Below are 16561 nucleotides of genomic sequence, written 5' to 3'. Positions count from 1 at the left end.
ATCCTGTGGCTGAAGGGACTTTCTGAGGGAGTCTGAGGAACTGAGGTAAACAACAGCCACATCACAGATTTAAAATGAACAAATCGCAGGGTCCAGATGGCGTCCACCCAACAGCTCTTAAAGAACTTAAATGTGTAATTGCTGCTCTTTTTAAAAAAAGAAACAAAAATAATACCCGACCCCCTGCAAATGGTCCCTAAGAGTGGCTTCTTTATCTGAGCACCAGGAAGAGGTCAATGTAACACCAATTTTAAATAAGGGATTCAGGGAGGATATGGGAAATCATCTTAACTTAATGTATGTTCTAGGAACACTGGCGGAAAGCACATAGAAGAAGAACTATTGATGAAGAGCCAGCCTGGCTTCCACAAATTTGTCATTTCTAACTAACCTCTTGGAGTTAGCTTTTTCAGTAAGCATGTGGATGAAGTTATCTGGACTTTCAAAAAGCTTTTGGTACAGTGCGACACCAAAGACCGCTAGAGCAGTCATGATATAAGGAGGCAGAAGAAGAAATGAACTGTTCTCACAATGGAAAGATTAACAAAAAACCAAAAAACCAGAGTCCCCCCAGGATCAGGATTGGGATCTGTGCTTTTTAACTTGTTCATAAAATGACCTGGAGTCAGAAGTAAGCTGGCCAATTTTGCTGATTATGCCACATTATTTGAGGTGGTTAAAGGAGAGTTGGGTCATTGGGAGTTTCCAAAGGATGTATCCAAACTGCATTAAGGGGGATGAAAATGGCAAACTCAATGAAAGAAGTGTCAAGTGATACAGATTGGGGTAAAAATTTCTAATTTCACATACAGTTGTACCTCTATTTACAAACGTGATCTGTTTCGGGGTGCTGTTCGGTCCCCAAAAAGTCTGTAAGTAGAGTGCTGCTTCTGCACATGAGCGAAGTGCGCAGATCACTTCTATTCTAAACACTTCTGGCCGCATTCGTAACCTGAAAAGCCGCAACGTGAAGCAAACGTAACACGAGGTATGACTATATATGCTCTTGGGGTCTGAACTTGCAGTGATGGACCACAAATGAGATTTTAGGGCCAACCATGGATAGCTTGATTAAAGTGTTGACCCACTGGGAAAATGCTATGAAAATGGAGATTTCCATGTCATGGATCATTAGGAAAGGAATTGAAAATAAATAAAACTGTCATTGCCATAATGCCATTATACAAATATATGCTGTGAGAACACTTGGAATACTGCACCTCAAAGAGGGTATTGTAGAGCTGGAAAAGGGGCAAGAAAGGGCATCCGAAATTATCAGCAGCACCATCACTTTTAATTCGAATACCATCTTTCTATTTTTACAATACCTAAGGCAGTTTACAAGCTGAAGAAACAAAGAATGTAACCTTATAACAATCCAATCCAGTACAAAAATGTGATAATAAAACATAACTTTAAAATAAGCAACTTATATCAAATGAAGTAATATTCAACAATGAACAATGGCCTGCAGCAACTCAAGTAGTGAGGTGAGGTGACATTAAAAAACCTGGAGCTTTTCAGTTTAGAGAAAAGGCAAGTAAAGGGGGGGGACATGTACAGCTATATATAATCACGCATGGTGTAGAGAAGGTGGATAGAAAGACATTTCTCTTCTTCTCTCACTAGACTAGAAATTGGAATCATCCAATGAACCTGAATATTCATTGAGGTTGTATTTGGGGTATATGTATTAATGAAGTAAGATGGTATTGGTGTCTATCAGACTGTTGCATGTTAAACTTTCTGGTGGGGGTTAGTGTCACAGAAGAGTTATAGAAAGAACCTGACATATAAACCACAATTTACCACTGGAAAGTACTGCCCTTGTAACACTACAAATGTGGGAAAAGACTGGCAGAGGAAGCTCTTATGACTTTTTCTTTTCCTCAGAGGAAATCATGTGGAACATTGCAAGAGCAGCATCTTTTAACAAACGGGTAGTATTACAGTAGTTTGCTAGATAATCTACACTTTTGGTGACCACATCTATTGGAAAAATATTTTTTAAGGCTGTCTTCAGAATGTACATAGGTAGGATACACACGTACAGATCAGAAAGGTTTTGCTGGCTTGATACAAAACCCAACCAATTCTACTTTGAAAGGAAGGGTATCGTTGTTTGATTTGGTTTACAGTCATCATCAGATAGCTCTGATGTTAAGTCTGTTTAGAAATCTACTATTAGTATTCTTGGGAGAAAAATTAGAAGTTCCACAGCTGAGGTTAGTGCTCACATTCTCCTTTTCAAGAAGCTCATACATCTGAAATGCAAAGTCCATACAGTCTGATTTATCATTTGTTATGCTTACTTGCAAATAAGTTGCACTGCTTTTCATGCAGATCATTCGTGGAAGTAAGCCTCCCTCTATTTAATGGAAAGATTTGATTTGATTTTAATTAAGGTAGTTATAGGAAATTTTCAATCCCAGGGCAGTTTATACTAGAGTAATATATAACCCCAATGGGACGCGGGTGGCGCTGTGGGTTAAAGCCTCAGCACCTAGGGCTTGCCGATCGAAAGGTCGGCGGTTCGAATCCCCGCGGTGGGGTGCGCTCCCATTGCTCGGTCCCAGCGCCTGCCAACCTAGCAGTTCGAAAGCACCCCCAGGTGCAAGTAGATAAATAGGGACCGCTTACTGGCGGGAAGGTAAACGGCGTTCTGTGTGCTGCGCTGGCTCGCCAGATGCAGCTTTGTCACGCTGGCCACGTGACCCGGAAGTGTCTCCGGACAGTGCTGGCCCCCGGCCTCTTGAGTGAGATGGGCGCACAACCCCAGAGTCTGTCAAGACTGGCCCGTACGGGCAGGGGTACCTTTACCTTTACCTTAATATATAATCCCAGCTACAATAAAATGTATCTCACTTGAATGAGTGTTTAAAATTGCAGCCTATATCCAACACTTTATTGAAGGGTATGGGTGTGATGAGATGAATTGTTTTTTATTTTATTTTCAACAGAGAAACTGAGGGATACGACCTTCTTCAGCTTGGCAGCCACATTCCCTTCTAGGGCCAAATGCCAGCAGCAGGTGACAAATGCAGCTGAGCATCTGTTGCAGATTTTACCTTTGTACAGGAGACTGAGTTTCACACACCCCTCTCTGTTCTCCATTTAGGGAATCACAGTGTTTTTTTATCAAAATTCAAGGACACATTCCAACCAGGCAAAACCAGGACACAAAGCAAGACCAATAGGGATGTGACCTGGGGAGGATTCCAAGGGCCAGATAAGAGAGTCTTGGTGGCCCTGAGGCTCTCCACCCCTGCGTTAGTGGGTTTCCACCTACCAGCCACTGCTGAGCTGGAATTCATTTGCAGACCTGACACCTATCAAACGGGGAGTGGACAGAGCCTGAGAGCAGAAAGCTCTCTCCAGAAAGGAATTCTTCCTTATCCAGTGTTTATGTCAATGACTCATCTTGTTTTGAAGGTTCTTTACAAGTCGAGAGGGCTTCCTACTCATTTGCCATTTCCCCTTTTCGCATCACCTTGTTTGCATTTGACTGTCAATTGCAACAGGACACACCTATCGTTTGCATAACATCCTTCACCCACTGACTATCATCTGTCTAAATCTATGCATATATGTTTATGCTAACTAAGGACAATACTTCATACATATGAGTGTGTCGCAAAGCAAATGTGCTAGTCTTTCACTTTGCTGGCTTTGTAGGCAAAGCTGTAGATCTCATGGGTGCATGAGGATGAATGGGAGCTTCCAACAAAAACGAAACAAATGAATTCAAGATTGTATAAGCCAATCAACCTAGCTTTTATATTCTCATTTTGTTCTTTTTCTCCTGGTTTTCAGATGGAATCCTTCCCAGCCTTACCAGGATATTCTGAAGAACCTGGCATCTTCTACAAGCAAAGCCGATGCACTACCACTGAGCCACAGTGCTGGGACATCATTTAAAAGGTCAATCTCGGAGGAGGGGAGGCTTAAAAACCATACGCTCTGACCATATGGCAAGGAAATCATTTCATTTCGAGTGAAATTTAGAACAATAACCTTTCAGTCCAAGAAACCTCATACCTCAATGAGTGGACCCTGTCCCCATGCAATGAACATTACAAAAGTGTTGTTTTTGGCTTAAGGCAAACTAACTCTGGATGCTGGGAAGCAGACAGAACTGTATTAAAGCTGTCCAGAAGCAGGATTAAGATTCCTGATCCCTGAAAGAACACATGAAGTACCAGAGAGTGGTATATATCACCATTCCTGTCACTGCAGGATCCTCAGAAAAGAGACAACCGGCACTCACATGCATTTCTGTATTTACTTCACTGGCACAACAATGGAATAAAACATACAGGAAGAATAAGAGCATAACAAAATGCATTTGAGGTATCTAATTGCTCTTGCTCTTTTAGTCCGTGTAACTATTACATCTTCGTCCTCATTTCCTCTTTTTTTACTTTTGCCACCTTGTTTTAAAAACAATCCTGTTTCGAATGCTAGTATGATTATCAATTTATTCTTTCCCTACACAAAACATTCAGTAATTGGTTTTCTCTGAAGAACCTGTTCAAAACATGCAGCCTGATCCTACACATTTCCCCAGAAAACCCCGCACAGTTCATCCATGTAAGTGTGCCTACAACTGCAGCCTTATTCCATCTTGTTTTTTAACTCATAAGAGTTATCTATACTTGGATCCAACTACCACCTCCTCTTCTTTTTTCTCTCCCTAATATGCTCCCTCATATGCTGACAATGTATTCAAGGTGACAACTAGAACATGTTTGACTGCTTCATAGCTCCATATGGTCAAAGCATTTTAATATGAGCAAGAACTACAGCATCAGTGTTGCCAAATGTGAAGTAAACCTCATCAGAGATGGAAGTGGCAAGCAGCAGTTAACATAACATACTGTAATTATCAAGGTACTTACTCAAGAATGTCTGAGTGCTACAGAATGTTAATAAGACAATCCCAGTACAAATTGCTCTTAGCAGACAGTAGCCATATATTTCTATAAAATAGTTTCCCTTCAGTTTTCAAACTCACATCCATTTTCTAAAACTGAAGAACATTTATTCTTACTAATCATGACTTGTATTCCAGCCTATCTCAAAGGCTTGGAGCACATCTAAAACCAGCACACAGGTATTATCTACAAAGCATATAAAGCTTTAAGGTAAATTCCACCACTACAAATAGTTCTAGTGATATAAGCCAACTCAAATAATAAGATCCTTCTACAGTGCGTACAGTATCTAGAAGGTAAGGTAAATGTAAAGGACTCCTGGATGGTTAAGTCCTGTCAAAGGCGACTATAGGGTTGTGGCGCTCATCTCACTTTCAGGTCAAGGGAGCCGGCGTTTGTCCACAGACAGCTTTCTGGGTCATGTGGCCAGCATGACTAAACAACTTCTGGTGCAATGTAACACCATGACAGAAACCAGAGTGCATTGGAATGCCGTTTACCTTTCCCGCCACAGTGGTTCCTATTTATCTACTTGCACTCGCATGCTTTCAAACTGTTAGGTTGGCAGGAGCTGGGACAGAGCAATGGGAGCTCACTCCATTGCGGGGATTCGAACTGCCAACCTTCTGATCTGCAAGCCCAAGAGGTTCAGTGGTTTAGACCACAGCACCACCCATGTCCCATCCATCTAGAGGGATAGCTGTGTTAGGTCACATCTCTGCCATACGTTAAATGAGCATTTAAAACCCCCAGTGCCACTTTGTATGGCTTCAGTTCCAAGGTCATAATTTCAGTTCCATGTTATATGGCTTCAGTTCCAAGGTCATAATTTGACCTTGTCCCCAGAGTGATTCAGAAGAGAGGTTTCTGCCCCTACAGCAGTGGAGAATGAGATGAGTCGCATTACCACACTTTACTCTGAACCTTTGGCTGCTTGCTATCTTTCAACAAACAGAGCTGGTAACAACAAGTGCAGATATGATCACTAAAGAATCCCACAGGTTATCAACCAGGAAACTCACACATGCATTCAAGGATAACCCCTGTATCCTCACAAAATAAAGATTTTGGTTTATCAATATCTGGACATCCATAGTGTGAGATGGTCCAGAGTGGTCAGAAACTTCCTAACTTGATCTCGAAACAACTGAAGCAAACTGTGTCCCAAAGCTAGAAGCAGGACTGAAAAAAGGACAAGGCAGAATGCCTAGATGCCTAGAACTGTACACCAGCTACATGCTGTAACGATTTCCCCAATTTTCCCACAAAGGAGGCGGCAGAATGAAAATAAGCTTTTTGACATAAAGTAAATATTTCTAACACAGTAGCCAAATGAACCCTGTGTTCAGGAGTTGCAAACTTCCATTCTCTTCATGAACTAAAAATCACTCTTGTTATAAGAGGTCCAGCCTTTCCCATGTATTTTAACCACCCAGGAAGGGCAAGAATTTAGCATGGATACTCCCTCTTACCAAGCAATCTGTCAAAGGGGAAACAAACTGAAAATAATCCCAGGACTTTGGTTCAAATATGCTATCAAAGTCAGACTGGAGATTAGCGAATTTTATCTGTAAAGTGCCTTGCAAATCTGTTGCAGAAACGACAGATAATTTGACACCCAGGTGGGAAGAAAGAAGTCCACACAGTACATGCCAAAGTAATACCAATCTCTTTATTACAGCCAATGACTGAAGTATGATACTATGCAATGGTGGTGATGAAGATCGTTCCACTGTCATCACATGGTCCTTCTAAAGAACTTTATGCCAAATTGGGTAGAAGTCTTCTGCAACCTTAGCTTTTGCCATTTATTTTGTACTTCAGGGCTTCCATATACCATAGGAAGATCCGCTGCTGTTTCAGTGGGAGAAGGAGATAAAAGTCCATAGCTCCCTTGCTTCAGAGATAATACAAGTCAACATATCTTCCACCCCTGTGGGAGGAGAAAACCTTAAGACAGTTCTGGAAACCTAGTACCTTGGAAGTCGAATGGAATCCATTCTGGAACTCCATTTGACTTCCAAAATGTTAGGAAACCAAAGTGTGGCTTCTGATTGGCTGCAGGAAGCTCCTGCAGCCAATCGGAAGCCGTGGAAGCCCCATCAGACGTTTGGCTTCCAAAAATAGTTTGCAAACTGAAACAGTCACTTCCGGGTTTGTGACGTTCAGGAGCCAAAACGTTTGAGAACTAAGCTATTCGAAAATCAAGGTACGGCTGTATATCACTTCAATAGAGGTTTAGAGCAGCAACATCTGAATCTTTATGGGTTCTATATTACCTTCCATATTACCTTTTTCAATTTCAGGCAACCTGTTCCCAGGTTAGAATTTCCAGTGAAAATATGCATAAGTTCCTTAGTGTTCTCGCCAAATGCATTTTTCATTCTCATTAGATTTCCTGGAATCTCCCAAACCTCACAGTGAGCTGTGAAAAGACCTTTGCCAACAGCGGACGTTGCCCTTCTTTGTAAGGTCAGTGATCCCTTTGCCTTTTTCTAAAGTTAAATCAATTTTAAAAGCAATGCAAGCTGAATATGCTTTCTTTCCCCCTTGATTTTTGAGTGACATTGTCATAAATGCATTAGGCTGCACTGTCCAGAGGCCAACCACCACCAAGAGGTTTCATTCCACAGTGGTTTTGTGGTTCAGGGAATCGCAGCAAGACCAGTCAAACTAAACTATATAGGAGCCTGTACCACAGGGGCAAACAAGACCCCTTATCAAACAGAAGATGCATCAGTGCAAACTAATTAGAATTAATTATGTATCATAATTATCAAGAAGGAAGAAGTACAGCAAAGGAAGTTGAAAGCATGCAAGTCCATTAAGTTTACTTCACAGGTTGAAAGCCTGCAAATGTATCTTTGTTTTAGCAGACTGTTGTAGCTTAAAGGAATAGGGGATCCTATGCTAAACCAATGAGTCTGCCACCCATTATTTTATCCCTGCTGCTCCTGGAATATAAATTCAGATTCTCACAGCCTCCTTTCCTTCTGCTCAGCCTCTGAAATTGTCTATAATATAGTCAGCATTCTACCCCTCCAATTGGAAAAGCTATTCATACCTTGATGTTTTTCCTAACTTGAAAACATTAATTCAGTTCCCTAATTTTATGAAGAAGCAACTGCTATATTATGAGCTTTAAAATATTCCAAGATGCAGGCACAGTCTTAACCTCCCATATAGCTAATCACCATAAGAACCAGAATCTAGATGGTGGCGCTACTCTGTAACTTGCTTCCCATAATAGTCAACCAGTCCCAACCAGTTCTCTCACGTCATTCAATGATTATGTTTGAATTCCACGGTCTACTCATTGAAGGTGCCGCACTTCACCGAATCCATCACCTGCAGAAGACTGCTACTAGAGTATAACTTAAGGAAAGTTACTGCTTACATCTATACAACCTATGCACATAGCCTTTATGTTCTGTAAAGAATTTAGCAGTCTTTCTTGTGTTCACAATAGCTTTGAAGTGGGTTTCCATTATTTCTGTTTAAAAGATGATCAGAGATTTACCACACACTACAGCAACTTTGGATGATACTAGAAGTGCTGACTAGCAAGTGAATGAACTCTCTGTGCTCACATTCTCTTTACAGTACTTGCACAGAGATATGCATGCTGTATGAGTGACCTCCAATTTTTCACAAGTTGCAGTGGAAGAGCAAAAATACCAATGCAAGGAACCTGTGCACTCACTTAAGGCAGAGATGGGGACACAGCTCTCCCCCTCCCAGAACATTGGCTATGTTACCTGGAGTCCAACAACATCCAGTGGGCCAGAGGTTCCCCATGCCTGACATAAGGGTAGCACTGACTGTATTATCCAAAGACATTCTGTGTTTTTGACGCAACTGAGACTTAAACTCCAGAAAATCACAGTTCAGCAACCTATGCCAGGCAGAGCCAACACGTTGTTCTCCAGGTGTTGACCTTCAGCTCCCATCATTCCTGGCCATTCACCCCATACTGGCTGGGGCTGATGGGAGATAGAATCCAGGAACATTGGAAAGACCTTATGTTGGCTACCATTCAGTCTATGTACTGGACCAAACTGTGGTGAAGGGGCTATCCATCTCTTGACCACCCTGATTGTGAGTTCAGCATGTTACACTTTGATCACAAAAATGACAGAGTCCAGTGACATCTTAGAGAAAACTTGATTCAGCATTCCATAAGCATCTCAGGGTAAATTATCCTACAGATTTAAAATACGTAAACAGTCTACCATGACTAGCACTTTGTGTGTCTGACGAGTCCGCAAAAGCTTATGCCACAATAAATCTGTTAGTCTTTAAGACACCACAAGACGTCTCTCTCTCTCTCTCTCTCTCTCTCTCTCTCTGTGTGTGTGTGTGTGTGTGTGTGTGTGTGTTTGCTGTAACAGACAAACACAGCTATCATTTTCCAGGCTCAAGTTCTGGATTATGTGATCTGAAGCACATGTTTCAACTTCTGTCCTATGCACTCCTGACAACAACCAATGAACTTTGCTTGAATAAGAGCAGTAAAATCACATCTTCATTTGCTTAGAAAAACTCTCTGCAAAACTGAGAGCATCACCAAACAGATCCTATTTGTGAATGCACAGATGAAGTCTTTGGGCTTATGAAGAGAAAGAGAGAGAGAGAACAGAACACAAAAAGCTTCCTTTAAGAGACATTTTTAAAGGGCAACAATCATCTGGGATAACATACAAAAGAGGGAAACCCTACAGGAGGAAACAGCAAGTGGGTGAGAGGAAACTGCCTAGCTGTGTTTGTACAAAGTCTCTTTCAAGGCAAGCACTAATCCTTCAGCTACAGCGGGTTCCTAACCAAAGCTCTGCTGAATGATTCTCAGCGGAAGGGAACAGTTTACATTAAGTCAACAGTGCCCTGGACTTTCAAAAAGAACAACAACAAATGCTGTGCTGTCCCCGTTTCTTCTCAGCAGAGGCTTTTAGCCTAATCTAAGCAAGCCCATTAGCAGAAATTTGTAGAAGTTGAAAAACAAACGTGCCACAGTTTGCAAAGGCAAAAAGCCCAGCAAGATTAAAATGCATGCAAAGCGACCAGTAAATCTTCCCCCATGAAAGACAAAACAAATCTGTCTGCCACGGAGCATAAAAGAGCAGGGAGTCCTGGTGGGCAACAGAGACAGGTTTTGGGTTGTTAAGTAGGTGCCTTTTCCGGAGATGCCCTCCAAAATGCATTCCCTCCAAAAACAAAAACAAAACTTCAGGGCAAAGTTTACAATCTTCTCCTGGGTTTGGTTTAGCTTCCGGACGGAGTGACGGACTTGCCTTTCTCAAGCAGCGCTCCCTGCCCGGCACACAAGCTGCCTGCTGCGCGCTTTCTGCGCTCCTTCTCCCCGCACGTTGCGCGCGCGGGCGGGCAGATACCTAAACGCGCGCGGGACAAAAGCAGTTGCTCCAGGCAGCTCCTCACTCACCTCCTGGCGCTGCTGCCTTTTGTGCATCCTTCGCTTTCCCCAGCCACTCCGGAGACTCCCATCGCGGGCGCCTTACCAAGAGAGACACCCCCCCCTCCCGCCTCCTTCCTCAGCCCGACAGGATCCTCCTCCTCCTGCTGCTGCTCCTATTCCTCCCCGCGCAGCCGAAGCCAGTCCCGCCCATTAGGGTATCCAAGCTCCAGCCGAAGAGCGCCGCCACACAAACTCACACACACCCCTCCCGGCTACAATGGTTCGTTCCCTCCGGGATAACAGGGAGAGGGAAGGATCGAAAGAGGAGGGGTGCGAGGGACGCGCGCAGAGTCAGGAAGAAAGAGGATTTTTCCGAGCACAGGAAAGCTAAAGAGCTGGGAGAAAGGGGAAGGGATACTTCCAAATACTTCGCTCTGCATCTGATTGCACTTTCGCCCCCGAAGGTTTAGGGCCAGTGGCTGTCTCTCAGCCTATCCTACCTGGTAGGATTCTTGGGAGGATAAAGCGGAGAGGGAACAACCACCTGCACAATCTTGAGCTCCTTGGAGAAAAGTTGGAATAAAGATGTAATACGAATAGTAAACTGCAGTGCTGGTCACACTTACTTAGGAAGGAGGTCTGTTGAAGTCAGTGGGATTTTCTTCTGAGTGGACATTTATTGGCTGCAGTTGTAAATCCGTTATGTCTTTACAAGACTCGGTTTGGAGAAGAAATTCAGGTTGGCCGTCTAGAATCCAGTTCTGGAGAAGAAAGCCTGTATTTGGGGAAACAAGGTGAAATCCTCCCTTGAGGCTCTTGGGAAGTAGATTTCAGTGGCTGCCAATGCTGCAGTGACACCCACTTTAGGGCAGGATGGGGGCAGAAAGCCAAGGTGCCACTCAGCATGGCAGGGGGTTAGACTAGATGACCCTTGGGGTCCATTCCAACTCTACAATTCAATGAAAGCAAGATGAGCAGGAAGGCACCCAAAAGCAGCAGGGCTGGATTGTCACTTTTTTAAAAAATAAGGGTTGGATCCAGACCTATTCGTACTTGGAGTAGCCCAATTAAAATCAGTGGGGCTTAAATGAGTGGGGTTTACTTCCAAGAAAGTGTGTCTGCTGTCCTAAACACACTTAACCTGAACGAGGCTGCAATTCTTACCCCAATTACCTGGGAGTAGGAATGCCCATTGGCATGGTTAGGCTTGCAGTGTAAATCTGAATCTGACCTATTACCATTTAAAAAGGAAGGCCACATAAAAGCATTAGCTCTGGAGTGCAAAATTATGTCATTGCACTACTGGTGCCACACTTCCTACTCTCTCCCTTGGCTGACTTGTAGGGCGCAAGTTCCTCACTGCTGCTGGAGAGCACATTGCAGATAGAGCCTTTGCAGGCTAAAGTCCTGGATTGCGGCAATACAATTCCCCCTTTCCAGGACTACTCCCCGTGACATCATGCTAGGAGCAATGTGCCTGGAGCGCTGCGCTTTAGGGGAGCTGGTTGAGAAATCTCTTGTAAAACTTTGCACAGATTTTCTGCAAAAGGGCAGGCTGTCGGGGAACAACAAATAGTTATTCATCATGAGTCAGCTTCCTATCTGTGACATCAGCAAGAAAAATAGGAGGAGAGCCAGAAAGAGGGGAGGGGAGGGAAAGGAGTCTAGTCTCAGAAGACTCCCCCTTCTCCTTCTCCTCCTCCTGTCCAGAGATTGGACTGGAGTCAGACTCGCAGGAAAAGGATGTCTGCAGCCGGACTCTCTCAGGAATCCAGCTGTGTTTATTCTCCCCTCTTGCACAGAGACTTGAGGACATTTCAGAGGGGGACTGCTTAGCATCCACCCTTTGGACTGCTTAAGCAGCAACCCTTCAATATCACTTCCTTAGAAAAAAGATTGGGATAAGTTCGCCTCCTTGAAACTCTTGCTCTCTAAAGGAGCTTCGGAGAGCTATTTCAAATTGCTTGCAAAATGGTTATAGCAACCCCACGAGTAAAAAAGAGAGGTTTTGTTTTGGTCATGTGTGACCTTACACAGGAAACGCTGAGGGCCTTTTCTGTTTTGTCATTATTCATTTAGTTGGCCCAGACAATGTTGTGTTGAGTTCAACATAATCCTTTTAAGTCTGTGCCTACATTGGCCAGAGTTTCCTCCATTACTAAGGCAAGAGGTTGCCTGTAGCTCTTGCTTCTGCTCCAGGCTGCTGTTTTATTGCTTTGGGTGCATTCTGCAACCTCTGGCTTTAACAAAATCCCTTTGTTTTCAGAAAAGTACCATCGCCGTAGATGCAGCTTTCCTCCCACAAATTGTGCCCAAAGCGACTCACTCACAACATATAAAATGAACAATAGCTTAAAAAAAAGAAACAATTATAAACAATCTTATCGATAAATATAAAATCAATATATAGTTTAAACAGAGGAGAAAATGATACCAATACAAAAGTAGAATTGTTAAAAATAAGGGAAAGGATTTGCTGAATTAATAAATTAGAAATTGGAATACAGAAAGGGGAGGTATGAGGAAGTCGGGGAAGTAAGTTATAAGAAAATAAGGGTTGAAATTATACCTGTTTTCATTTTTGTTTGTTTGTATTACTGTATTGTTTTGTTTTGTCTTTATAAAAATTTTGAAACTTTAATAAAAAAATTAAAAAAACAAAAAAAAAAAACAAAAGTAGAATTGTTGCACAAAGGCACCACCATGGTCCAGATGATGTATCTGTAGTTTGGATCCAAGTCTCCATCTTCAAACATCCATAGATTCCACCCCAACTTTCAACTAGGGCACTATAGACATCCCATCCTGGCTCTCACCCAGAAAGTGGTCTTATGCCCACCGTTATTGTGCCTCTTGCCCCACATGGTGGCCATCTGGCGTTCTGAACACAGCAACAGCATCAGCTTGAAATGCCTTCTTTGTCAAGGACAACGAATACACTCTCTTCCCTTCCTCTCTCCCCATTTCCCATTCTAGTCCACACACCAACATCTGCCATGCAAGCAATACTCTGATTACTGTTTATCAGAAGCCATTGAGTGCTGTGTGCAAAATGCAGAATCCAGCAAAGAGGTCCAGTAACTGCTGGGAAATTAGGTTCCATTTTCTGGTAAGTGTCTTGTAAATCGTGTCTAGTTGTTAGTTAGTGACTTGTTAATTCAAGATGATATCTCATGTGGCTACAAAACAACATGGTGTAGCATGGCAGTTTAAAACTAGTCATAAAATTCCTAATGTCTAGACAAAAGTCGAAAGAACCACAGTTATCATAATATTTACTGTAAAATACATAAATAAGATTATAAAAGATCCCTGACATGGAATGTTAACTGGCAAAAGCCCACATATCTTGTTCTTTTATAGCAATTCCACAGAGGCATACCTATTTAATATCCACAAGAACAAAACAAACATTTATTCTTTTTTTAAAGAACAACAACAACACCTCTAGTATATTTAAAAGTACTGTTGTTATATTGCTGAACAAAAAGAAATACTTTGTCATGCCCTTCTCTACTGCTTTTTTTCATCTTTTTAAAATAAAATAAAAGCGATACTCAGAAGGGAATAGGTTTTGGCTATGATGCAAATCCTGAAGCATCAGTATAGTCTTGCTAGCTCTTAGAACCCCAGCGAAGAAACTAGGATAAAATATGCCAGATTATGCACACTCCAAACTTTATAGATGCCACATTTACAAAGGCATGTATAGCTTCACTTGGGCTGCAGCTCAGAGTAAGTCCCATTGAACACAATGCGGCTTACTTCCAAGTTCACATGTATAGGATTCTGATGTTAATACTCTTTGAAAACTGTGTGTGTGTCGTCGTCCCCCCCCCCCCCAGAACTATTTTTAAAATGGCAGATCTATTAGCCAGCTGGCATTTCATCAGCATGGTAGCAATGATGACAGGACAATTGTGCTGAAGCCAAGCATGCCAGTGTCCATTCCATTTGATCCCCCCATCAACACAGTGTCATCATTCCTTGCTTACTTAACACGTTTAATCTTCACTGAGCTGTGTTGGGTTTCCCCTTTAGTATTTTCCTCTGAAGAGATATTGGACTTCTGTCAATTTTGGGGCTCCTTCAAGCCAGGTGAGACTTCCTCTTAATTCCTAGATGGCGCCATTTTCTTTATGCAAGGATCCACATTCAAATTACGAATGTGCTACTAGCTGGTAGGATTTGAGAGAGTTCGATGTGCCTCACATATACTTTCATGGTGTGATGGTTACGACCTGGCAAGGCAAGTGCCAACTTCAATAAAGTTGAGTGAAGCCTTTGTGAAGACTGTTTACACCAGGATTCTTTGGGGGAAGCCATAACTGTTTAAAGCAGCATAAGAAAAACATTTGCATCTCGCTTTCCCTCTACAAATCTCAAGGTGGGAATTTCCTTCCCCATTTTATCCTGCGGTATGTGTTAGGGTGAAAGGTAGTGACTAGCCCAATATTACTAAGTGATGGTTGAGTTGGGATGATATTTTTAGCTTGTAACTGTGGGTGATACTCAACTAAGTTTTATTCAGCAGAGACCCACTGAAATTAATAACATGACCTAACTTTGCAATGTTAATTTATGCCAATGAATTTCCTCAGAGTAAAACTTACCGTAGTTAATAAGCACCCTGTGTGTTGTAACCTGCCCTGAGATCTCCAATAATGAGGGATGGGCCATAAATGTGCCAAGCAAACAAATACATAAAATATTAAAATGACAGTGATCAACAATGACAGTGTGTGTGTGTGTGTGTGTGTGTGTGTGTGTGTGTGTGTGTGTGTGTATCTAAAGAGAAGGGGTTGTGTGAGACAAGGAACATAGTAACTGATAACTTGAAACTGCTTAAGTAGGCTAGTGCATAAGCCAGTCTGCAGCCACAACAAAATTGTTGTCTTTGTTGCTACAGCAATCGTATGTGTTTTCCATTCACTTAAGCCGCTAAGAGCTTCCTGAAAATAGTCAAAACATTCCCTTAATCAGACTCCTGATTAATGTAAATGACTGGTGCTAAACATGTTGACTCAGAAGAAAAATATGTCACTGACTTAGGATGTTTTTTTTTAAAAAAAAACTATTTAGAATAGTAGGTGATGTTCATTAGCACCAAGCACTGAAAGGCCATTCTACATTGTATCAGACACCAGTGGTTGTCCTTGCCTAACTAGTAAGAGAAAACTTTTTGTCTGCATTGAATTTCTGATGCTTGTGTTTTACAAGTTGCTTCTACTGGACATAGCCACTTACAGTTGAGAAGGGGTGGAGTGTGAGGTCCTTGACATTTATAAAATACTTTCCTAGCATAACATTCCATTCTAGGGGTGCAGCTGATTCAGATCTGTTCTGAATTCCTTATGTCAGCCTGGTCTGCAACTGTAAAATCAAGGATTATTTGGGGCCAAGGCTTACCCAGACTTTGCTCCAGAAGCCTTCAGCTTGGTTCATGTGAAGTAACCAGGGAAAAAGCAGACCATTGAGCATGTGCAAAATGCCTTAAAGAGGAGCCTTAAAGTGTAAGAGGATCAGACCAAAGGCCTATAAAACAAAAGGCCAATAAAAATGAAATAAAATACAAACTATGAAAACAATAAAACTATTCCTACAGATGCACATTTAATATGTACAACTCTCCCCAAATAGCTAGCATTCCATCACCAACCACTTACCAGATATGGTTACGGCTCACTTTGAGACAATGCTTATCTTATCATCGTTCATTCATTTTATATACTACCCTTCATTCAAATATCACTGAGCAGTTTACAATATAAAAGAACATTATAATATTTGTTATGGATAAATATTGAATATATAAATAATGTGGTTGTAAAACATATTAGCCTGGTAGCCTCCAAACCTTCATTTCTGACCTTGAGGTACCTTTTTTCTTCTTCATCAAAACAAAAATTTGAGACAATCCAAACAAGAGGGAACCTTTGCCAATGTTGACAAGTTTTTGGTGTGGTTTCTTTAATATATAAGTGGACAGAGGCTGTTCCACAGAAATAAAAATATTTTTTCCTGTCTCCTAAACCAAATATTAAAACTATTCTAGGTAAGTGAAGGTACTTTATACAAGCTGGGCAAAAACATCCTAAAGATATACCCAAACTAGCCCACACAAAACCATATTAGACTGAAAAAGGTGATTCATCAAGTCACACGTCAACCTCTATTTAGAGTGTGCTGACTGAAGGACTAAAGGATTTGGTAAAAG

The 16561-nt window shown here is 41.9% G+C and overlaps 1 protein-coding gene across 11 annotated transcripts in view; it reads right to left on the bottom strand.

The window, feature by feature from the left end:
* The window catches only part of PHLDB2 (pleckstrin homology like domain family B member 2), a 72855-nt gene extending 61746 nt beyond the window's left edge, over positions 1–11109 (bottom strand). For 7 of the 11 annotated variants that reach the window (XM_028726743.2, XM_028726747.2, XM_028726749.2 and 4 more), the window contains exon 1: positions 10372–10509. The gene's annotated coding sequence lies outside the window, so the exon portion shown is untranslated. The other 4 variants (XM_028726746.2, XM_028726750.2, XM_028726744.2 and 1 more) reach the window with 4 other exon arrangements.
* Positions 11110–16561: the final 5452 nt, after the last annotated feature.

Source organism: Podarcis muralis, chromosome 4 (genome assembly GCF_964188315.1).
Source record: "Podarcis muralis chromosome 4, rPodMur119.hap1.1, whole genome shotgun sequence".
Classification (NCBI taxonomy): Eukaryota; Metazoa; Chordata; class Lepidosauria; order Squamata; family Lacertidae; genus Podarcis; species Podarcis muralis.
This window is presented reverse-complemented; position numbering and strand designations above follow the sequence as displayed.